The sequence below is a fragment of the Haemaphysalis longicornis genome, unplaced genomic scaffold, assembly GCF_048455015.1.
Source record: "Haemaphysalis longicornis isolate Haplotype H1 unplaced genomic scaffold, Haemaphysalis longicornis Haplotype H1 scaffold_6, whole genome shotgun sequence".
Classification (NCBI taxonomy): domain Eukaryota; kingdom Metazoa; phylum Arthropoda; class Arachnida; order Ixodida; family Ixodidae; genus Haemaphysalis; species Haemaphysalis longicornis.
This window is the reverse complement of record NW_027526407.1, coordinates 183,679,245-183,704,990: the sequence shown is the minus strand read 5'-3', so window position 1 is coordinate 183,704,990 and position 25,746 is coordinate 183,679,245. Positions and strand designations below refer to the sequence as shown.

General features: G+C 43.3%; 1 long non-coding RNA gene across 1 annotated transcript; it reads left to right on the top strand.

Annotated features, from left to right (window-relative positions):
* The first annotated feature begins 256 nt into the window (after positions 1-256).
* LOC144141284 (uncharacterized) lies at positions 257-11,809 on the top strand. The gene is made up of 3 exons (XR_013316510.1): positions 257-6,333; positions 11,593-11,652; positions 11,747-11,809. It is a non-coding gene; the product is annotated as an uncharacterized LOC144141284 (long non-coding RNA).
* Positions 11,810-25,746: the final 13,937 nt, after the last annotated feature.

Here is a 25,746-nt window from a genome sequence, read left to right as displayed (position 1 = left end):
ATAAAAACACAAATAAAGCTGAGTGTGCTGTGACTACTTTCAAATGCGTTTCGAACAAACACTTTGGGACTGAATAATGGCCAAACAGCCAATAATGTCTAAAACGCCACGCAGTTTTGCCTTTAAGAAAGGAATTGTACACGTGTACTAAAGAATATAGGTCAAGGCAGTCCTGTGAATTCGTAAATTGCACCCGTACCAGCTGTTCAAAACACTGTAGAAAAAAACAGTTTATATCGAAGTGGATATTCTTGTGTATATTAATTAAGTCGTAGACTAGTGACATTTAGGAGGCTAGTGGAGATTGAAAACAATACATAAATTTATAACAAGACCGGCGCTTTAGCAAGGTTTATTACCTTGCTTGGGCGTGGTATTTCGAGTGAACAGCAGACGCCGCGGACGACGGACGTGTGTTCCCAGCGAAGCGACGCCGTCCCAGACAGCGAATGCGATAAGTCTTTGTTTTGTTTTTCTCTTAGGGAGGTAATGCTGTAGAGTAAATACGAGTAACGTTTAGTGTTGGTAGTGTGTTTAAGCACCTTTTTGGCAGTGCACCAACAAAGGAAGATGCTGTAGGCAAGCATCGCACGGTGTTTGTCTTTTCTTTTCAAGCGTAGCACGTGCGGGAGAAAGCGGTAGTAATAACTTTGTTGACGGCAGTCAGGTAGCTCCGAAACAAGCCGACGAAGAAGAAGCCGGGCGTTGCGTGCATGATGTGCAAGCGGGAGTATCCACTCGAGGATACAAGGTTCGAGACAGCTGAGGATGCGGAAGGGCAGGACTTTATGTGTAGAATGTGTGTAATGGAGTCGCGCCTCGACCGGCTAGAGCAGGAGATGGAGCAACTGAAGGTACAGGTGGAAGGGTTAGTGGAGGAGCTGAAAGCCGAAAGGCAACAGCGGGAGGTGCTAGAAGGGAAGGTGGCCCAGGTAGAAAGCATGTGTGTGTCGAGGGATGCCATTCCGGAAAGCAATGGCGTACGCCACGGGGCAAGCGCACCGAGGGTGCCTGGCTCCAAGGCGGGTTAAGCCTAGCACGCTCCCGGAAGTTGAGGGTAGAGGAGGCCACGTAGCAAGGGCAGTGGTAGAAGCCAACAGGGAAATTTGGACGCTCGCTAAAGCAACAAATTTTGAAGTGGTTGACCTAAACCGGCTAGTGCACCGTGCGGGCCGGGGCCGGGCGTTTGTTAGGGACGGAGTACATTTCACTGAGGGCGTAGCGGAGCCGGTGGGGAGGCGACTAGCTGCGCGGGCGGCAGCTTTATTAGGGGGGTCAAGGGCATCCGGTAGCTGGAATAAATAACAGGCACAGAGAAAATGCGGCAGGGGCAAGTGATTGCGATCGAAGTCGAATGTACAGCGCAAAGGAAAGTACCAAAGTTAGCACACAGGGCGCACAAAAGCTTAGAAAGGGGCATGAGGTAGCAATGCAGGCGAGCGAGGAGGCAAGTGACGTTCCCCCGGTGACCGACTCTTATCCCAAACATCGGAAAAAAATTTACCGAAAGAAAAAGCGTGGGGTGACTAAGATTAACTACATAAACATGCACGGTGGCAGATCATGGGAAAATGGCTACAGGTTCGCGGTCAACTAGAAAAAGAATAAACTGAAGTATATGCCTTTACAGAAACTTTCATTCGAGATTTAGAAGAACCCCCAGCAATGCATGAATATATATGGCAAGGCTGTAACAGAACGGTAGGTACTAGAAGGGGGGGGAGGAGGGGCCGGCATGCTTATTTAAAAGGAAGCCAATTGGCACAGAGTAAACGAAAACTGTGAAGAACATATGTGGGTTAAGGGCACCATAGCGGGAAGAGAAACGCTGTTGGGAGTTGCCTATCTGTGGTCAGGTGATGACAGGGAGGTTAGAGAAAAGAGTGAAAAACTGGTAGGATGCATTAAGCGGGACTTCCATCAGTTAAGACAATCGGGAGAAGTGATTCTAGTGGGAGACATGAATGCCCACATTGAGGACCTGGACGGATACACAGACCGCAACGGCAAACTCGAACTAGATATGTGTGAAGAACATAATTTCATTGTTGTAAACAGAGAGTATAAATGTGAGGGACAAATTACTTGGGAACGAGGGGAAAAGCAGTCAAGTATAGACTACAGCCTCCTTTCAGAAGGAGTGTATGAAAGGTTGACTCTAATGGAAATAGATAAAATAGGTGCCCACAGCTTAGGAAGTGAACAGAAACGGATAACATTGACTTTTGAAACAATAGAAGGTCAAAACCAGAAAACGGTGGTACATGACTTGAAATTAAACGATCAGCAAATGGCTACTATTGCGAAAAGCCTGGAGACGGAAATCGAGAGACAACCTACGAAAGATTGGGAATACAGCGAACTGATTGGTTTCATTCAAGGAAAGATAAGGAACGCGAAAGAACGCAACTACTGGAAAGGAAAAAGAAAACCTAGAGCTGGTGAAACAAGGAAATCAACGAAGCTATAACACAAAGGCAGCAAGCCTCGAGAGAGCACAGGGAGGCCAAGCCAGGGGGAATGCAAACAGAGGAAATAACTTTGAGGTGGAATTGGTATGGCCTTAAGAAGCTGGAAGTACGAAAACTTGTACAGCAAAAACTTAAACGTGAAAGTAAGCGATGGATCTCGAATATAAAGGCAAAGGATAAAGGCGCGCCGAGAAAGTTTTGGAATCATGTAAAGGAACTAAGGCAAAAGACCAAAGAAGTACAACGTCATGTCATAAACGGCGAAGGCCAGGTACTAAAAGCGGAAGAAGCGCTATTTCACATACGCTCAATGATACAAGAGAAGTTCACAAGAACGGAGAGAGAGCTGCAGCATTCAGGGAGTGTATCAAGCGAAGTGCGTACAGATAGGGAGCTAAATTTGGAGAAGCTAAACTGGAAAAAATCCGAAGAAAATGTTCCAGCAAATACGGCAACAGGGACGGATGAAATTCCTATTCGGCTGGTCAACCTACTGGGTCCACAAAGCAAGGTACAAATAATTCGAGCAATCGAAAAAGTGATAAAAAATAAGCAAGTACCGGAGAATTGGCCTAAGAGCAGGATGAAGATGATATATAAAGGTAAAGGAGACAGGGCTGGTGCCAATTCGTGTAGGCCTATTACAGTTACCTCAGTGGCATACAGGCTGCCAATGCAAGCTATAAAAGCGGAACTACAGGCGTGGATAAAGGGGAAGAGCATAGTGGAGAACTATAAAATGGTTTCAGACGAGACAGACGCTTAGAGGACAATTTATTTGTCCTAAGCCACAGCATAGAGGTGTCAATGGTTCAGGATCGACCACTATGGATAGCATTTCTCGATATAAAGGGAGCCTACGACAACGTAGATAGAGAAATTCTATAGAGCATACTTGAGCGTGAGGGATTAGGCCAGGACTTCATACAGCTGTTGCAGGGGATTTACAATGAGAGCGAGGTGCAATTACCTGGGAGGACCAAAAGTGCACGGAACCAGTAGTCACAAAGAGAGGTTTAAAGCAGGGTTGTCCCCTGTCGCCATTGCTGTTCATGCTGTACATGGCTAGACTAGAAAGAAAGCTTGAAGGCAGTAAAATGGGTTTCAATGTATGTTATAGCCGCAAAGGACAGGAAGTGGAACAACATATCCTGGGACTGATATATGCTGATGACATAGTACTATTAGCAATAGCAAACAGTGTCTGCAACAGCTCACAGATATCTGCGGGGAAGAAGCCACTGAACTGGGTTTAGAGTTTAGCACAGCAAAGTCGGGAGTTCTAGTTTTTAATGACAACGCCCGTAACGGATCGGTATTCGTTCAAAAAGAAGCAATACCGTAGGTAACGGAATACATATATCTGGGCATATGGTTCAACGAAGGTCAGGCGTACCTAAAAACTCATGAGGAGCATTTAAGAATGAAAGGCAGAAGAAACGCCTCTATCATGAAGCACAGAGCACTGTGGGGATATAACAGATATGAAGTAGTGAGAGGAATCTGGAAGGGAGTCATGCTACCAGCACGCACCTTTTCAAACGCAGTAGTGTGTGTCAAATCAGAGATTCAATCAGGGCTAGAAGTAAATCAGAGGGCCTTGGGTCGATTGGCATCAGGAGCACACAGCAAAACAACAAAAGAGGCAGTGCAGAGAGATATGGGATGGGCATCCTTTGAAGTGAGAGAAGCACAGAGCCAAATATGTTTTGAAGAACGATTTAGAAATCTGGATGATGAAAGATGGGCGGCTAAAGTGTTACGGTATCTTAACATGAAAAGCGTGGACACACAATGAATGAAAAGAACCAGAAGGCTCACGACAAAGTATTTGAAACCTGGAAGTGCAGCGGAAACGACCAAGGAACTAAAAAATGAAGTTAAAGAAATAGAAACAACGACCTGGAAAAAGAGGATGGAAGCGGAGAAGTCCTTAGATATCTACAGAATCGGGAAGCAGGAGATCACAAGGGAAAAATTTTGCGATTATACCAAAGGGAGTGCATTGCTTTTTGAAGCCCGAGCGGGTTGCTTGCGGACAAAAACGCTTATCCACGAACCGGTACATTAAGAACTATGCGCAGGCTGCGGAAAGGAGCCAGAAACCATGCGACATATTGTAACGGAGTGCAAAAGTATACGTCCAGTCCTCAGTGATGGAGCCATCCAGCTTCCGGAAGCCTTTGGCCTTAAGGTTAGCGGAAAAGTAAACTGGACAGCAATAGAGGTTAGTAAAAGAAGGCTAGTATGTTGATGGGAAAAGAGCAGAGAACAATCTGGGAAGACATGCGAACAAAGAAGTCAGACTAGCACAAAAATTTCGTAAAAGTATTTTCTTTTTATTTTGACATTATTTTTTTATTTATTTTTTGTATTTTTTGGCGAGGTGATTTAACAGATATGAAGTAGTGAGAGGAATCTGGAAGGGTCTGGTTGATTTTTTCTACAGTGGCGTTGCGACTAAGGCCGCTGTGCAACGCCACCCCGTTACAAAGGGGAAGCCACTAAGCATCATCATTACAAGAAATGAGCGGTGAAGTTCTAAGTTTGCATGCGTTGTAATCTTTTACGTAAATGCGTATCAAACCCTAACCGTTCCCTACATAATAAAATGTTACCTTAGAACGATCCCCGCAAAGAGCATATACTTCTTAATAAGTAGAGAGAAGGCTATCAATATAAAACGTTTATATAGAGCCGGTGAAATAAATGAAATATTAGGATGTTTTTTTTTTCATAGCAAAAGCCACGGGGAGAATGTATTTCACGGTACTAAGCGCGGGATCATTTCAGAACGTTAGGATGTTCAATACTGTTTCACTGTTGAGCACTCATTCACTTTCAACCGTGTCTACGAGAAACTATCCAAGCTTTTTGTTCCTGCTATGCTCGTTTACATTCAAGGCGTGGAACTTTCCGAATCTTTCAAGTCAGAGAAAAAGTTGCTTCCACACATTTGTAAATAGGCAGCTCAGACTAAGAAACTCTGGCGTGCAACTGGCTCATTTCTCCGCGTGCTTCTACTTTAAACTAAGATACCCTTTACGGGACGTAATTTTGCACTCCAAAAAAACTCACGTGTTTGTCAATCCAACTAAAGCTTGATCAGGGCTAGTTGGTTGAACATACTGAATGAGGCGCCTTGTCTGTGTCTCCGTGTTTCTTCTGGTCCCCGTTGTTTAGCGCCTCAAATGTATTCAGTATGGTCAATCCTACGTTTTTGAGACACACTTTTTTTAAAGAAATTTTGTGTGTATTATATATACAAATCCTTTGAACTTAGCTGTGTGAATTAGGTGACAAAACATCAGTAAAAAACTTCTTCTTAAGGAATACCCGAATTTGGAATTCGAGTACAATTCCTGTGTGGCAGTTGTGTGTTCGAGATGATGCTAACGCTTACTGAGCATTCTGATTTGGCATTTCCATCTGGAGACTCAAAACATCTCTCTAGCAATGTTCCCCTTTAAACATTAAATTTTTTTCGTTGAGAAAACGTTTTTAAGAAGGATTACCATTGGCATATTATAGAAGGTGATTGCCTTGGATGTAAGAGAATGGTTGGAGTAAAGCCTTTGTAGAGTAATAAACCCAATATTTGTTCATTGAGGCACTGGAACGTGGGAGCACAAAACCATAACACCTATTTTGATTTTGTGATTTTAAATAAAGTGAATAAAACAGTTGCTTCTACTACCAAACAGACAATAAAACACTCAGTGCATTACCTACCCAATTTAAATTTCGCATTGCGTTTTTTTCATTCCTTAAGCACATAGCTGAATGTGAAATGCCGGCTTTTTTCAAGGAACAACTGCTGCAGTCTTTCTCTTGTGGGCGAGGCTATAAGCTAGTACCTGTGGTAAGTGTGGGCGTTAAAGTATTTGTTAGAAGCCGATTTTTTCAAATTGCAACCGGTTTGTCAGTGAAACAAGTTGGCGATCCAGGGTACAAGTCGGGTTCAGGTTCAGTGAGAAAGCTGCAAACCGCCTTGCGATATAATGCACTATTATGTGCGGTGATTTGTCTACCGAAAATTAAGTCTTTTAATTCGATTGATTTTCTTCATAACAGCTGTAGCCATACTTTCACATTTATGTGGGCGACTTTCATAAAATTTATAAAGAGCTATAGACACAACTTTTAGTATTTTATAAAAGTTGGAAGGCGCAGTTGCAGTTTAAAAACGTGGGTCACGTCTTGAAGCCGATCTTCAGGACCCTAAATTGTTGATTCTGCTCGATTCTGGAGTACCACGAAAGTACAAAAAAGTTTTAAGCTGTTCAAGGTTTTTTTTAAAAAAAAGATGTCACACACAAGAAAAGTTCACACGTTATTGCACGCCAGTATTTTTATATTTACCTTGTCGAGGGGGAGATACCTTCTGAGAGTTTTTCGTTACGCTATCGGATATCTTCAAAAACGTTCTGCTCTCCTATTTAAAAAAATTCCCCCGCATTTCCCCGAGGGGGAGAATGTGAAAGTGCGAATGCACGCTTGTCGGCCCGCTTGCGGCGCTTGCGCTCGGCCCCCGCAGCCCACCGCCTCGCCGCCTTCTCTTCCATCTCTTCCATCGGGTTTGTAGTATCACGTGTACACCACGCAGTTATCAAGCCGCTATAACGCCGCTGAGTCGCGAACGCACGCCGCTGACGACGTAGTTTGAATGCGTTAAAAATATAAGGCGCGTTACTGACAATATCAGCGTCGCGTCCGTGGCTTATTCGGTAGAGCGTCGGGCTGCGGCCCGGAAAGTCCTCGGATCGAAACCTGGCGGCGGATGCTGTTTCTTCTTTAAATATAGAGGAGCACTGCGGACGCCGACACCGCCGCCGCCGCCGACGCCGGCGGTGGATGGTTTGGGGTCGCTTATAAAGTGCATTCGCACTTAAAAAACAGTCACACAATTATGTTCATACTATGTAAGCAAAGAAAGAACCACTATCCCCAATAAAAGAGTTTGTACCTTCAGAATATTTGGTAAGCGTCCGGCCTGGTTGATTTTTCTTCAAACTGAAAAAAAAAATGTAGTTCCCGGCATCTGGTACATTCGGCTGTAGGAAGTTCGGTACTACAATATTTATACAGAGGCGTTGTACAATGCGACCGACCACATAACAACTCCAGGAGAAACGTATCACATTCTAATTCGTTCAAAGTATAAGAAATTTGATGGCATAAGTCGTACCTTAACATAACAAAGCGTGTATGGCATTGCACAGAAATTGTGATTAGAAATTTTCTTACATTTGAAACTTTGGCGACTTATCTAGCAAGTAGCCTTACATCGTTTACTTGAAAGGCTTGATGAAGTCGGAGACGGACGATCAAGGCGCAGATTATAAGTTATAGTTATTTACAAATAATAAGCATATATTGAGTTTAGTCAAGACCTACGGTTATAGTAATACTCAAAGCTACAGAATCAGAAAAACACGATGATGATGATGACAATGCACAGAGATGGTTAACAAGGCTTAATGAATAAGGTTTTGCTGATGATTCCTGCACACGACATAATACACGACATAATACACGTTGCTGCCAAACAAGTAGGAGAAGAAGAAGCAGAGTTTGTCGTTCCGTGTCTGCGAGGTCAAGACACGTACCGGAGGTACGCGACAGAAGACGCCTTCCGAAGGCTACTGCCAAGATGGCTAAAAAGTGACACACGGAATTTGCCAAATTACCAATGGAGATTCTAATCGTCCCGAACAAGCCCTACATGATCACCACAAACATTGACGTCATGGACGGGATTGTCAACGGAGCATTGGGTAGTCTCAAGCTTTGCGAGCGAAGATTGGTGGTCTTGATGCGGTGGCGGCTGATTTTAATCCCAGGACTCTCTGGCCGCGACGGGAGTTACGTGGCGCTTTTCCCAGTGCGCTACACACCGAGACGCGACCAAGGCTACGAACGCGCACTATATTATTTACTCATTCAGATGTTGCGCGCCGTCAAGAAGACCTATAAAAACGTGTCGAGTGCCATTGACACGGCGGGGCCCATTGTCGATCCCACGACTCTCTGGCCGGGACGGAAGGTACGTGGCGCTCTTCTCACTGCGACACAAACCTAGACGCGAGGATGGACACGAACGCGCCTTATGTACTTCACTCATTAGATGGTGCGTGCCATCAAGAAGACCTATAACAACGTGTGAAGTCTTGATATGATGTGCGGGTGAATGTTTCAAGGTTTTACCGATGAGCAGTTTTGCCTCGGCCCTCTCATCATCATTCACTTTGTGGAGATTGCGGGATTCTGTGGGATGTTTGAAGCGTAGGGCACATAAGGGGCCGGCTTGTCATCGTAGCTCGTACGCGGATGTGCTCTCTACTAACCGCAATTTGGTGGCGTCACCTCAAAATGCCAGCCCCGCTGCGTTACGCACCAACCAAGAGGCTTGATACCCGCTCGTTCTACCATTCATGCTTTCATCCAAACATTAATTATATACAAAAACAGAGGTTTTTTAGTGCGAATGCACTTTATAAGCGACCCTGAATTCCGTTGACTGCCGTCCGTCCACACAGCAACAGCTGCGGTTGCGCGCGCTCCTCGTCTTCCTTGACAACGGGGGGAGATAGCACATACCCACGTGAGGGATTGGCCAGGAATCTCCTCGTCTTCCTTGGCAACGGGGGCAGATTGGCGCGCGCTGCCTGGCCGCTGACATGGCACATACCCACGTGGGGGATTGGCCAGGAATCGGGCGTGAGAAGGGCTAATGCACCCGCCTGCAGGAGTACTGACACGAAATTTCAAAGTTGAGATCCGCTCTAGCAATCAAGTACAACGACAACACAAATAGGTGTCTGTGCATAGCACATACCCACTTGGGGGATTGGCCAGGAATCGGCCGTGAGAAGGGCTAATGCACCCGCTTAAAGGAGTACTGACACGAAATTTCAAAGCTGAAATCCGCTCTAGCAATCAAGTACAACGACTACACAAATCGGTGTCTGTGCATAGCACATACCCACGTGGGGGATTGGCAAGGAATCGGGCGTGAGAAGGGCTAATGCACCCGCTTAAAGTAGTACTGACACAAAATTTCAAAGCTGAGATCCGCTCTAGCAATCAAGTACAACGAAAACACAAATAGGTGTCTGTGAATAAATGCATCTTTCTTTTATTGTAGTTGTGTGTGTGTGTGATCTCTCTTTCGCGAACATTACCGAACCGCGCAAATTCAACTCGTGCATTCGCACTTTCACATTCTTCCCCTCGGGGAAATGCGGGGAAATTTTTTTAAGGGGTAGAATCGCTTGACATTACCGGAACCGCTGTACGTGTTGTGCACATCTCTAATATTTTTCACGAAGAAAACTGCAGGTTCATTTGAGGCACAAATATTCAGTGCGCTTCTGCTATCTGAAAAAGGTTGACCTGCGAAGCTACACGCTCTCCAAGTGGTCCGCAAAAAAACACGTTTTGTAATTTGCGATTGAGTGCATTCACTAGAACATAAGCTGAACAAAACCCGGAAGGACTCGATCGTACCAACATGAGGGAGTTTGTTCCGTCCAGCGTTGGAAGATCTTACTGTCTGTGTAAGTACCACACCAACCCAAAACAAACCGCTCACCCCGATGTACAACTGACGGTTGCATAGAGCCCCGAGACTGCCACGTTTGAATCTCCTAACAACACAACGAAAAGGTTATCCGTACCAACAGCTAGCCCACCTGTAGGTACATGCCCCCTTCCTTCCACCCCGCAACTGTGCACGTATATACCGGCAACCGGATATTTGCGTGTGCTTGGGAATGAATATTCTAGCGAAAACGTCACTCAGATTGCCTTTCGAGTTGAAGACGTTTTATGGATGCCGTCGGCATTGTAAGAGGGCAAGTTGCTCTTCACACAGAACAGAAAAAAACGAAAAGAATCTTTTGCTTTTCGCAGCTACATCGCCAGGTATTGGTAATTTGAGGTGGCAACAGCGGGGGCTACACGTTTGGCTTTTGTGGCTTTTCGACATTTTTATCCTCATTCGCGGTTCTGTTGATTCCCCGCAATCATCGGATAATGACGTGGCCGCATTTCTTACCTTTTACCAAGCGTGGAAGGATACATAAGTGGTAGAGGTGGGAACACCAAGGAAAAACAGGAATAAAAGTAAATAGCCTTCAGCAGATGGAAAAATACATAGTGGGACATACACTGCTTCGCAGCAACTTATGTTTTTACACGCAGTCCTCGCGTCTTGTTTGTGAGGAATCCTCATTGGGTTGGCCTTACTATAGTAGGCGATAAAAAGTTGCCACTGCCAAGTAAACAAAATTCCTCATTTAAGATGGCGCCGAAGGGCTATAGCAGGTGAGAAATGAGAGAAAGAAGAAAAGGAACAGCCTCCCTACTCAAGCAGTTCAAGGCAGTCGGAGAAACAAAACAAATAAATCAGTAGGAGCTGTCGCAGCAATACGTGCATCAGCTCTGTGATGGCAGCCAAATTGAGTTGCATCTAAAAAATGTTTCTTCAACTCATCAAAGGAGGAGTAAGATAGAAGGGAAGAACGCTAGAGATGGCAGCAAGGAGCGGAGAATGGCCCCAACGCCCTTATGTCGAATCACTCCTCAACACTTTCAAAAGCTTTTGTGTTGAGCGGAACTACTTTATTCGTCTGTTACAGGGTTTGTTTTTGGGTTTGCCTAATGACAGTGTTCGGTTAGTGGCAGGAATAGGGAAAACCTGGGAGCCGTAGAAATGATAAGAGGAAGCCGACCATTTCATAAGCGGACTCTAAGCGTCGGTAAGAAAACAGGGACGTACATTTCGTGAAACTTAACTAACCCTGCTAACTTTTCATTGGCAGCAATGCATCCTTGTGTGTTCTGCGGCACTTGCCGCCAATTCATCATAGTTTGATAATGTTATCTTGCGATACGAAAGAGTTCATGCTTGTGTTATTTATTTATTTATTTATTTATTTATTTATATACTTCTTTATTATTAATTATATATTGATTTATTTGTTTATTTATTTATTAAATAAGTTTTATGATTAGTGGTAGAGAAATTTGTTTTGTTCCTTTTCCGGCATTTCTCTCACGTACCTCGGTTCGCAATGTTTAGATTTGTGAGCTATATTTTTGTTTTTCTTTATACTAGATGTATCTACAGCGATGAATCTATAACCATCGCCTACGGTACGTTGCAACCCCATTCTTCGTGAGTGCAACAATTTTCATTTCGTTTTATTTTGAGCAGTAGTCTCCTGCAGAGCATGAATGTTACTTACCCTCGTGTCATTTTTTCCCCATAGAATGAATTGCAGTCAAGCATTTGCGGATGCCCCCTGCTGTAATGTCCTTTACGTGTTGCAGGTAATATGAAGAAATAAAAGAGTTGCCGAGGACATTCACGTTTAGTTCTTAAGATTTAGGATGCGATAGCGCTACCTAAACGTCAAGGGAGCACTTTGAACGGAGCTGCTTGAAATCACAGTTCATGCTCTCCTAGCACTTAAATTTACCCAAACGAAAGTTGCCACTACAGCTTTGTGTAGGAGAAAGAACTTGACTGCATAGAAGCGGCAAGTCACAAAACCACGTACCTTTTCTGTCTTCTCCGTAGCAGTATCATTGTCGGAAGACTATGTCCCACATTAGGTTTTAAGTAACTACACCCAATTACAGTTTGAGGCCCTAGCTCTCTTTTAGGTGTGCAGACGTACTTCCCGGTTGACGGAAACTCTGCCTTCCGTTGAGCTCGGATAATAGAAGACAGTTAGACTTTATGGTAAGTCACCGATGAGCCATGTACGGGAACCAGTAAACAGTGGCTCACCGGCCCATGCACCAACAGTGGGAGAACCAACTTACTGCGCAGATGCTGCGCTTTAAGAATCGCCACGCCAAATTTCTGTCTTTGCATCCGACGTAGCATTATTACCCTGCTTACCATTTTCCAGTTAACCTTTGTATCTGGCTGGCTCAGTCGTTTCTGTTTCGCTGTGGTGATGTACTTCAGTGGACGCATGAGGAGCACGACTGATAGCAGACGCCTAGCGGGCACGACAAAATCGAGAAATAAGCCCAATAACGCTATCGCCTTAAAAAAGTATTTTGTGTGCTCATAAGTAGGCATACTCCCGTCGGCATACTCACGTTACCATAAACACGTCGCGAGTCTTTCTATCACTGTACCTGACATCAACGTTCGTAGATTGGAATGGAAAAGACTATTTTTAAAAGGAAGGCATCTCAATCGTGTCTTCCATTTCGTTTTTTTTTTTGGGGGGGGGGGGGACTTGCTACTGGCGAAAATGGAACGCGCGTTTGAAAAAGGACTGAGCCAATGACTCGTCCTATGAACTTACTGGTACGTGGATGGCTATGCTATTTTTTTCCCGTTGTGATTCGCAAATGCTCACGTGCGGGTTTAGGAGGTACTAAACACTTTTCGAGAATGCCCCACGCCACTTGTGGTTCCTCGCGTGGTGCAGGAAAGGTACAGTATCGGGTTTCGAGACCTTAGGATTAGCTCCTCTGAGGATACACACGTGCTGGTGTTTCTAGCGTCGCGCTTAGAAACCCATCATTTGCTCACGCCGGCGTAATCTCAGGAGAGAAATTGTGCAGGCATGTTTTTCGAACGCTTTGCAGAGGTCAGGCCATGATATCTTGTTATCCAGTTTCCTAGCTCTGTCATAGCTCCTAGATGAATCAGGATACCTAGGGCCATTGCTTCTTTCTGTAGCCAAGGCAGAGTGAGAAAACAGACATATTTGGGCGTTGTCTACCACAATAAACGACACACTGAAGTTTAAACACATAAGGCAGTTGCTGTGATCCCTGACATGCCCTTGCATGAATACTGACAAATTTGTAGTCTGGAGGCTATGGGGCATGCTTAGACCAATGTCGCTTCATTCACGCGACCTAATTCAGTAGAAAAATGAATTCGAAAATGATTTGCTCCCGGATGCTTCCTGCTGGCTAATTGGTATGACCCTTCGCATGACGTCAGAAAAAGATAGCTTGGCACAAATGTGCTAGTTGCTGGCTCTTCGACCCTCCGACGGAAGCAGTCCGCCCAGCGTTAAGTCATCCAGCGCCAGCGGCTCGTCGCAATTCAGTCGCTCAGTTGAAACAAGGCGCGACACAATTTGCAACTAATGGTACGTACTTTTAAATTGTTAGATATATACAAAAGTGTAGGGTTTCTAGAACGGAGCCTTGAGTTAGAACTGAGCTCCCTCGTACATAAGGGGAGATAGTTTTATTGGCAAACAGAAACTGGGCTCGGTTAGAAAGAACAACTTTTATTTATTGAACTACTCTTATCAATTGAAGGACTTGGCGATCAATTTTCAAACTACATAATTACATACTTACAAAATTTTTTATACTTATTAACATACCTTTAACGAACGCTTTGCGGAAATCCAGAAAGACAAAGTCAGTTACAAAAAAAAGGTCAAGATATGCATGCAAGTCAAAAAAATGTCTTAAGTTGTACAACAGCAGAAGTGTCTTTCTGCGACCATGTTGGGAATTATTAGAAAAGTGATTGAACTCAGAAAAGTTAACCGAATGAGTGAATAATACGTGTTCGAGGACTTTTCAATGAATCGAAGTAATGGGTATGGGACGGTAGTTTCTAGGGGCTATGTGCATCCCCTGACTTGTAGAGTGGAAACACACTGCTGATCTTCCATTCACTTAGTAAGTAACTCTCGTCAATAATTTTGGTGTAAATGAAATATAGCATAATTCTGCTGCACTCTTAAGTATTCTGATAAAATTGAGAGTAATATCCTCAGGACCAAGCGGTGATGAACTTTTGAGTTTAGTTATTAAGGCTGCAATACCAGCAGGATCAAGAGTTAGTGAGTCCATCGGGAAAGCAATAAACTCTTGCACGTGGAGGAAATCACTGATAGAGGGGTCAGAAAAAAAATTCGCGAAGCTGTGGTTCAGAACAGAGGCGCAGAAAAGGTTCCGTATTGGTTCCCCCCACATGTCTCCCAGACAAATGCTGCCGTCATGTTTCAGCTTTATAGCGCTCCAAAACGCTTAAGGTTACTTTTTAATAAGGAGGGTAAGATACAGTAGAAAAAAATACGTTTAGCTCTTTTAAATGCTTTGGTTTAGGATGCTACCGCTAGTTTATAGGGAGCCCACAACACCGGAATGGGCGGTTTTGCAGCAGCGCGGAAGCGCGTTGATAAACTCGTAAATGCCTGGTTAAACTCGTCATTTCAGATGCCGCGGTTATGTTAAACTTCTGATTGGAAACGGGGGAGACATATAAATCACCTTTTTCTGAAGTTTCTGTGCCAAAATGGGAATGGCAAAATTACTGGTTTTGTTATGCCTTCACAACAGAGGGCGTCAATAAAACGAAAACACCACAGTGCAAAGCTCGGCTTTAATTGCGTAAATTGTAAGCAAAGAAAAACGAGATATCTTCAGATGTCACTATATCGTGCACTAGCCCACAGGCAAGACAAATCACAGGCCACCGCTTCGATAATGTATCTGGTTGCAGTAAACCGCCAGTGGTTAGTAACAATGGTCAATTGACAACAAAGACCCAACACATTGTGTGGTGAAAATAAAAAACTCCTGGTATCCTGCCAAATCGTTTGATCGTGTGAGACGCTGGCTTCAATTTTTGAGCCGTAGTTTAAATTCAAAAGCGCGGAAGGTTGCAAATAAACGAAACCAATGCATGCAATCGATTCAAAAGTTTCCTGGAGCATGTAGCCGTCTACCTCCAAAGCCACACACGCCTTCCAGCTACACCTAAGCTTCGCCGCAGTTCTCGTCTCGCCACCGGATACGCAATATTGGTACATCCTTTGTGGTTTTCCCCCTACATGCCCTCACTCACCCCACGTTTTAGCACAATTGTTGCCTAAACATTGACACTCAATACAAATTTATTATGAACAGTAACACTTGTACGTAAATGTGGCGTTTTTTGGCGTTTCCGAAGCTTGTAAGTGGTTTCAAGCTCAATTCAAATAAATTGTTGCTTTTTTATGCATGAAGCTATTGCGTACGTGGTCATACGCTGGAATGCCTACGTTGTCATACACTTAGGCGGACCCTTCAACGCGTACGCCTAGATGTTAGGGTACATAACCATCATTTTATTAGCAGTATATATTTTTAGGGTAGTTGAACCCCTCTACAAAATGCAACTTTCGAATATTTATGGCATAACTTATGCTGTAATATTTTGCCTCGGAGAACTTTAAATGTTTCGCGACACTGCAATAGAACACATAAATTTGGTTTAGTGTTAGCGAATTTGCTCAGAGCGCTGCTGGGGAATATTATGGCAAACTGTCAGTGGTGATACTGAAGAAACCGATTCAAGAACGGGCTTACATTTCATTAAAGCCCGTTATGTCCGCTGAGTAATCGCATACCTGTGATTGGTTATAACGTGCCTAATTATTAACGTACCTAATTAGACGAAAGTGCATTTTTATTGTGAGCCAAAAAATACAGAGGGATTTCAATTTCAAGAATACATTTTTAAAATATGGCTCTGGATCCGGATTGTGCTCCCAAAATAGACACCCCAAGGATATTCTCACGACGCCAAAGAACACGCAGTTGTCTTCAATAAAAACTAGTTCAATAAAGCGAACTTGTGCTCCCCGAACAACTAAAAAATACAGAGGCAGCGAAACAGCAGCCAACAAAATGCGTGCGCTGACTTGTGTCGGCGAATCGACGGCCGCGGCGTCTTCTCTGAGGCCATTTATTTCTTCGCGAGTGGGCTTCTCGAACAGACCAATTGCATCCAGAACACGAGATCATAGAAGATTATTCTAGGATTGTGACGTTGGTTCTCCGCACTCTCTGTATCAAATAAGAGAGGGCGTGCGGCATAAATAATAGAAAATTCTCCTCACGTGTCCAACGGATAACATGAATAGCATCGCCGGGTGCAGCCGGTCGGCGAAAACAAAACATAAACAAACAAACCCCAAAACATCGTTCGTGGCATTACCCCCCTCTAAAAGGGCCTCGACCCGATGCTAAAATTAGACAGTCCGGTCAAACAACAACAAATGTTTGTCCTCGCGCGTAGTAAGGTTTCAGGCGGACCACGTGGGCGACTTCAAGTGCCGTGCGTCGTCGTGATGTTCGGACACAATCTTCGGGGATGACCCCGTAGTTAGGTTGGCCAACACGTTGTAGAATCGGATATGGTCCAAAATAGCGTCGCAGAAGCTTCTCACGGCGTCCACGTCTTGGTACGGGAGTCCAAACTCACACACGATACCCTGAGTAGTACTCGGCGTCTCGGCGTCGGAGGTTGTAGCGTCCCGCAACCACGTCCTGCTGGTCTGTTGTGCGAACTCACGCTAGCTGGCAGGCTTTGTCTGCACGCCTAAGGCATCCGTGGACGACAATGTTGATGTAGTCGTCTTCTGCGTGCGGAAGCACGGTTCCTAGCAGCGTAGTCAGCCGTCTTCTATTGACAGGCTCGAACGCTGTCTTCTTTGTAGTTTCCTGGGTCGCTATGTTGTACGCAAACGCGATATACGGGAGGACTTTGTCCAAAGTCTTATGTTCAACGTCTTCGTACATAGATCGCATAATTTTGGTCGTTTTTTTTAGATTTTCCGTTAGTGCGTTCGTTTAGTATGGTACGCTGTCGTTCTTCAGTGATCCGTGTTGCTGTAGCGTAAGATTCCTTGCATAAGCTCTACAGTGAAGGCCATTCCGTGAACGTGATTACGACTTCAAGAGCTCTATGTCAACAGACATGGCGTATGGAGAACTTCCGAACTTCTTCCGCAGTCCCCTTGGGAAAAGCGGAGGCCTTTGCGTAGTGCGTCATGTAGTATGTTGGTACGACAATCAACTTGTTCTCAGATCGGGATGTATGAAACGGGGCCAGAAGGTTCACTTGAATCTGTTAGAAGGGACTCGTTGGGACGGAGATCGGCAGCTGAAGTCCGACGGATGTCCTCGATAGCGTTTCTCATCTCTGGCGGGAAAGCCAGCTCCAGTCGTGGGGGGTGACGTAGAAGAACACTTGGGGTATTAACCTTAGCGTTATATTCCTGTATTGTCCCTAGTGAGTAACCTCTTTTTTTTGGTCAAAATGTGTGCTCTGTAAAATTGTGTAAATACAATGACTCCTCGTTTTCACTGCGAGTCGTTATCCCCAAGCCTACAATTCCACAGCTATGGTAGATTTTTAGAGGCTAGGTGGTATTTGTTTGTCCAAAAGTGCAAACAAATTATACATGCTGCTCTCACCGGCTCGATATCTTCATTTGATGAAAAATGGCAGCTTCTTTTCCCGGATGCCCTAAATTTGTGTAATTGTGTTACTTCCCGACCATAAAAATTTTATAGTTTGCAAAGTTTGTCTCTGACAAAAGGGCTTCGGTTTCACCCATCATATCTGCAAGAAATGTTAACTTTACACATTTGTGCAGTTCTCTTGTCTGTTGGTATCAAGTAATACAATGGAAATATTTCAATAGCCGGAAAAAGTTAAAAGGAATGACTTGTTATCGTTTCTATTGTGTCCTTGGATCAGGCTAGTAAATTGTCGGCAAATACTTAATACATATTGAAGGATCAAAACCACATCAAAGAATTATCATGTTCTAGGTACAATAATTTTTTCATAGGTTTCTACATCCAAAATGCTCCAGAAATGGCAAGGCATTGCCAATCCATGCCAGATTCTCGAGAGTAGTGGAGTTGAAATAAACAACTGATTTGGGGCACTCGGAAATAAAAGCACAGAAACTGAAGAATATTTGCATTACACTGGTTCACAATACGGGGTTCAACGATTAAAAGCTACATTGGGGCTCTCGGGCCCGCCGTAGCAGAGAACTCCACATTAGTTTTTTTATCTACGCTCAATCCTAAGAACTCAAGCTTTTCTTTCTTCGCCTGTACATAAAAAGCAGACACCGTGGCCGAAATTTTAGCGGTGTCCTCGTGCTGAGGAGGATAACGCCTTTTGCTTTGAGCCAATACGGCGAGTAACATACTGGGTATGTAAGCTTGCAATAGTAAACGTGGGAAAAATAAAATATGTAACTCCGGCGGCCTTTATTAGGAAGCGGTAGTCATGCAAGAAACAACAAATATGGTTCAGAACACTGCTTTCTACATCATAATATAAACGTGAAGGACGAACAGGTTAGAGTCTGTTCCACTCTACAATATGGTCAATTGAGTTTTATAGCTCAAGTGTAACGAGACTCCCTGAAGTTGATCCTTAAGGAAATACCTGGGAGTGTTTCCACAGAGTCCGAAACACTTTTAAGAGCTAAAAATAGAAAAATATTTGCAAATGCTTACTTCGTCCTATACACAGGCCCACTACAAGTTTTTAACAAACACTTTGCGTTTTTCTGTGGTGCCTAGATGCACCTAAATTCTCACACCTAATCGCCAGCTCAAAGCGACGCCAGTGCTCTTCCTCTCTGCACACCAAGAACACCTTTTGGGTTTACAAGCTATTTGTGTGCGCACTCTTTAAACGAACTTCCAAATTCGTTTAAGGGCACCCCAGCTGTTAGCTGCGACCGATTCAGGTCACCACAGAAGATACGAAGTATCACACATAAAAGAAAATACACTTTCACTGGGTTTCTTCAATAAAGGATCTCCGTAGTGCAGTCGTATTTCGATTTCTTCCTTCATAGTTGTTTACCGATGCACTGACCTGACTTTCTCACTATTATCAAACGCACTACATACTTGCGAAGAATAAGAACCATGGACCATTTCATTGCGAAAATAGTAGCTCTCCATATTAAAATGTGGCGTAAACTACTAGGGTTGTGTTACACCACATTGTGAGCAGGAGTCCATGAGATAAAAATGGGTATCAAGCCCTCTTTTAAAAAAGATCAGAAAATAATAAGTAAACTTGAGCCTGGATTCCCTATAAAAATTGGCCTGACTTTCAAGCGATTGCTGCAAAGCTACCTCTGTGTGCGACAATAATTACGAATAAAGACACAAAAATGTTCAAGCCCGAAAACACGTTAGATCAGGTAAACATCAGTATACTTTGGCAACCCCTGAACTGCTGCTGTTCTAATATTTGTAAAGATGGTGTTAGGCTCGCCGGAAGGAAGGTTGATGGCTCGTTTCACAAGCCGTAAACTTCAGTACGTTTGACATATTCAGAGAAAAAAACGTAAGCCACAAGTGTACGCCTCCGTAATAACCAGAAAAACACTGACTCTGCTGGTGCTGTTCTAGAGGGCAGACGTCAAAGATTTTTTGCTCCAGTGTTTGTTTTTATGACAGACCTGCCTTAAGTGTGTGATAGCAACGAACACGCTTGTCCTCTTCTGCCCATTTTGTTTTAAAAGCAAAGCCTGGAAATGCCATTGCCATTATGTATTTACGCTATATCAAATTTGGGTCTTTTTCTTTGAATTTTCATCCTTCACAATGAGTCACGTCAATCGAGCGTTCTGCTGAAGTGTCATGGCTTGCAGACTTTATTCCGAAAACTATCGAATAAAGCACTTACGTTTCGAAGTAAAGATATTTTTTATTTCAACAGCGTTGCGGTCTAAGCTGGTGGTTGGGCTCGAGAATGGGTGCAGGTAAACATCGGCTACTGCCGGCTCCGTGTCAAAGTACTTTTGCCTCGCCACGCATGGGTGTTATGCGTGTCGCCACCTGTAGGAGGCGTGATTTAAATGGTAGAAGCTTGGCTTTGAAACGCTTCAAGGGGAAGCCTCATAGAGCTTGCAGAATCACGGCTTCGAAAACGCATCGCGGGTTTTCTGGCTCTAACGTGTGTAGCGAAGAAAGGCGCAGTATTGATTTAGCAAAGAGATCAAATTTTGTAAAATGATAGAAGCTGAACTCCCGAGAAATAATACGTTAATGAACTTATTAAGGGTGCCCCCATGCAATACCACAGATGCCAAATGGTGGCCACAGAACGAGTTTCAAACTTTTGAGCAAACGCCTATCCGCTGCATCGTCCGATGCTCTTAGAGCTTCACCGCAAAGAAAGTGGCTACGTTGATATTTTACTGTTTTCACTCGATTGTAAGCAAGGTCTTTTTTCTAAATTGTTGCTACCTGAATTCTACCCCGCGTTGCTATTGAATACCGAAAGACACGTTTCCTGTAAAATGCAATAATGTACCTTGTTTTAAGCTATGGCTATAGGTTGCAACATCTCGCAATCTATGTTGGCAACTGGTCCTTTGGATCCTTTGGATCCAAAGCCCTTTGGATCCACTTGAAACCAAGGCCTTTGTTACTATTTTCCCTATTTTCTACGGTGGCATATATAGCCACAGGGCTTTACGATTCTTTTTCCGCCATAGTGTGCGTTGGAATCTGCGGTTTTCTATGGCCTGAAATATATCGACTGTTTTTTTGATCCCCTTAGGTTGACCACCTGTCCCGCCAGTGCGACGACCGATTTACTAGACGCCGTATGTTGAAGAGTGTAGAAATCGGCAGTACAACTGCTGCCTGAAAAACATACAAGAATTATTTGATCATCCCCGGTGCCTTTTTACGTGCAAAACCACAAGAAATATTAGCGTCAGCTTTGCAACAGAGGACACGTCAAATTGCAGTAACGTTTTCTCAAAAAAGCGAAGGCACTCTGAAAATGGCTATGCGTGTGGTAATCGTGTCGCATTACAGGAAAGTAAATTATGCACTTACTCAAGACAAAGAGATTTTATGGCTCCATGCAAGGACAAGGACAACACCATGCATAAACCATGACCGAGAACCGAAGCATAATGACCCTGGAACCTTTGCGGATTCTCCAAGCGCAATAAATCATACACTTTTCTTAACCAATGATTGGCGCATAACTAACAAACACTTAGCTGGACCCAGGATTTCTAGGTAGGGCCACCCCCTCACGGTTTTCCCAATCGTCGCGCCCGTAGTGCTTACCTGCCGTACATTTTTATCACGCCTGCACAGTATTCTTTCAAAGATGCCAATTCCAGGCAATTCTTCCAAGTCGGCATGAGCCACAGACAATCGCAGCAGCTACAACAACATTTTTCGAACCGCTGGAAGCGATTAAACGTGTAAAACTGACCTGCTGCTTTGAAAACCCGGGTTCGAATCCCGTCAGATCGTATCTGTGTCTATTTTAGAAAGCATGGCAATTTCTCTCAACGCGAGTAAAGAACATAGGTTTCATGAAATGGGGCGCTGTATGCCTTTTTTTGAGTGTTTGCCGGATGTGGGACACTTATACTGGTGAAATATGTAAATAAATTTTGTATTCGGTAATAAAAAAATTCTGTTTGCCAACGTGACACGCCAAACCCACTGCCGCGTACGCCAACTGGTACAGGCTAAAAAGTTTCAAATTCCCGTGCATTTCAAGAAAGCCTGGATACTGCAAAGTATTTTGCAAATGTTTTGACGTCGTAAGTATTTAACTCCTCCTTGAATGGACGCATACGCGCTTGTTCAGCCATGCCTACGTAAATGGTTTCGTTCTTTTTTATATTGGGGCACTTTGTCTCGCAGTCCAATTCTACGTCAATAGATCTGTCTTCTAGAGTTCTGTGCCACTGCTCGTTCTTTATTCCGGGTATAGCGAGTCTTGAGTATAACAGAACATTTTGCTAAGTGTTTAATTTGCAATCTTTGTCTCCCTTACTTCATGTGCGGTTGCATCGGTGTGCCTGGAAAACCGTCTCACGTCCTGACTTCATCGCTCACTTGCTATAAGGCTTCGAATGAACGCTGTGTAGGAAAGCTGTGAAGGAACACTTTCCCTCCTTTCAAAGGCACCCTGACACCAAAGTGAGTTTTCTTGCTGAACTAGCCTTTAGGAGTTTTGATTTACCATATGAGCATCCTGTTTCCAAAAAATTCTGGCAACGCGGGAACCATAGCATCACGGCGCCAATCTGGAACCCAAATGAGCGTCATTAGTTTCAGGACAATTCTTTACGCAACTAAATGTGACAAACACGGGTACAATTCACGCAATTCATGAAGTTTTTCTTCCAACATGTGTGAAGATGTACGTTTGCATATCATTTTTTTACTTTTACTGGGTACAGAAGAGTTTTAACATTGCCCTTTTCAGGGTGCCTTTCTTCATAAATTAGCACCAGCTTTTGTTAATGCTTTGGTGAAAAACGTGCACCTTTTTTAGGACATCTGCTGCAAAGACGATATGTGGCTTTCAGAATATTCTGCAAAAAACGAAATCAAGAAAGAAATCCCAGTTTTAACCCACAATACCCTTGATGGAGCTTCGAACCTGAGAAGCTGCAGCTGTTCTCTTGTCTTATTTGAATAGGGATCGTGGAATACTCCAACTGTTGTATTACTTTAGATATTGCCAGTTAGTCCTATTACAAGATAGGTGGACACGTCGACTCTGTTGTACGTCTTCTACCGCCGTGGTGGTGTGTCTATTCACGCGGAGTATTTGAAGGTGCATGTAAGTTTATACGTAATAATAACTACTTTGTAATAACGGAAATCATTTTATTCTGAGTTGAATAGTATGCCCTACTATTTATGATAGTTGTATACCAGTACGACTTTTGGAAGCTATATTATAAAAAGAGCGTTTTTTTGTGTAGGTTCGCAATTTTTAAGATGAAATACTATGTTGCGACTGGTTTCGTTTTAGACTTTCAGGAGAAGTGTAACATGGCTTGCGTAGTTAATATAAATTACAAAATATAACGAACGTTTCATTGCCATCAATAAAGTAAAAATTACGGAAATAATACTACAGCATGTACAATAACAAATATTGCACTTTCAGCTCTGATTGAACAAAATGACGCTACAATACGTACGTATGGCCAGAATATTGTTTTCTTTCCTTTCAGCGTTAAAAACTACAACAGACGTTGTTGATAATCTCTAACTAGTTAAAAATCCCAAATATTTGCTGGACTCTTTTTTTCTGGAATTGCACTCAGAAATCTGACCTTCCCTCTTTTTGCGCAAAATGCATTGTAATGACGCTGTCACAATAAAAACCTGCTACGCCCACAAACCGCTCTGATGTCTCCAGTTCTTGCTCAGTGATATGTTAAGTACACGTCGCTTCTTATTACTTCTTTTCCAAAGCGACTCGTTTCAATAGGACTCCGAATAAAATAAAACTTCGATATTCGAGTGCATGTATTGCGAAATAAATTGTTGCAACCAGCGGTGGTAATTTAAAACTACTACTTATACTTTTTTGTGTAACAAAGAAATAGGAAGAGCGGAATAAAGCACCACAAACTTTCTATGATTACGTTTCTGTAAGAAAACCAAAATTGACGCTGTAAACTACAATTGCCTTAAACACATATTCACCAGTCCGGCGAATTGTGCAATAAATGAATGAAAAATGCACGTACAAATGCGGTACTATACAGTAGCATTACTGTTAGTAAGTTAGAGTCTTATGCTGCTCCGTTCACAATACAAGTAAGACTAATATCAAGTTTACTTTGCCTAAGACGAAAGCTGCCTTTCTGTTTTCTATTTGTTTAAAATGATTTACACAAGCTTAGGCCATATTTCCATTACAACAAGAGCCGTCTAAATTTTTTTCCCTAGCAGATACCTTTGTTCTCCAGTGAAGTATCTGCGAGGAAAACAAGTTTCAAAAATGATCGTAAAACCGGAAATTTGAACATTTGCAAAACGTTTTCTCATAAGTACTGACCCCTCAAAACATAATTTTATACCTTATGGCCTAACATTATGGTGCTAAACTGGATATAATTTTCTACACGTCGAAGAGTTATTGAAGTGTGGCAAATGACTTCACCCGCAGTACATCCAAAATTGCTTAGTTTGCTAAATATTTTTGAGACAGTGGTAAAGCTGGTCTGAAATAATGTTCATTTGTTGCTATCATAGTTATAAGATAACCAGACGTTATAAATATTTCTTATATGAAAAAAAGAAAGGATTGAAATTTTAACATGGGGCTTTATGATATCATTGGATCTAGCTTAAAGTATTAAAAAAAATTAGTCCCGAAACATTCGAAGGGCGCAGTCCTGAGCCTTCACATCGTTAAAACATTAACAATAAAACACTTCAGAATTGTATAAACAAGGCACTACCTCTGCGATTCCTCAACAAGGTCATTTGAAAATCACATCGCAGGCGCCTATTTTATCCGAAGTTTGATGGAAGCAAATGAAGTGTGGGTGTCTAATTTGTTTTATAACTGTTGGGTAGACAACTGCACAAACGAGGTTATACTGTTTACGCGCCGAGTCACCTCGTTTCATAAAAAGGGCTGACTGGTCTCCCTGTTTTTCTGTACCACTTTTATTTAATGTAACATCAAGTTATCAGCAAGGCCAAGTGCGCTTGTAAGAAAGAAAAACGAGATGCTCTTGGAAAGATTTTCATAAGGACTTTTGGCAAGTTGGGCTTGAATGTTTGTATTCACTTTGTTATCACTAGAGCGAGTCAAAATCTGGAAGTTCTTCAGGATGCACTAAAGAAGTAGCAATTGTGAACAGAATTTCAGGTTGCTGCTGGCCGTGATCTTTATTCTTGCTCTGAACGACATCGGCGACGCATATATCCGAGGTTGCAAAGAACATAACATGAGAGTGAGTATTATGTTTGCCTTTATTGCAGCGCAGTAGAACGTTTCTTGACGCATTTGTTGTCCTTTTGTTCTCTCGGTCAATTCAGCAAAGATTATTCCCTTATGGCACTCACGTGATTTGGTTCACAGAACCTAGTTTCTTGTGTCTGCAAATAAAGCGAGCAATAGAGAAGGTGCAAAACAAATCCCGTTATGGTATTTCGGTGTATTCTGATTCATTCACCATTAACTCTTTTCATTGAAAAAACCACGTTGTATATTGTGGCGTGTTGGCGGAAAAAGATCTGACAAACCATACTAGAGGGCAAACGGACGTGCGCAAAATTTGTTGATTGAGTAACGGACACTTTGGTGGCAACTGCCTCAGGGTAGCAGCTTTACTAGAGGGATTTAACAGCATACTTAACGTGTTTCCTCGGCGGCAGTTCACATTGGTTATTATGACAGCAGATCTGGTTTTTGTGAGAGATATTGGGTGTAAGGTGAAGTGTTGCTTACGGGGAGGGGTAACACGGGGGGGGATGACACGATCTGAAATTTTTACGAGAAAATCACTGGGGCATGGCAAGAAAATAATTTGTTCTTGTCTGAGAATCGACGTTTCCTTGTCAAGGAACCACGAGCTTTTAATGATTGATGAAGCCCATTGGAATGGCGAAATCACGTACGTCGATGAGGTCGATCATGACGCCTATTATATTGTCCGCGGGTTGC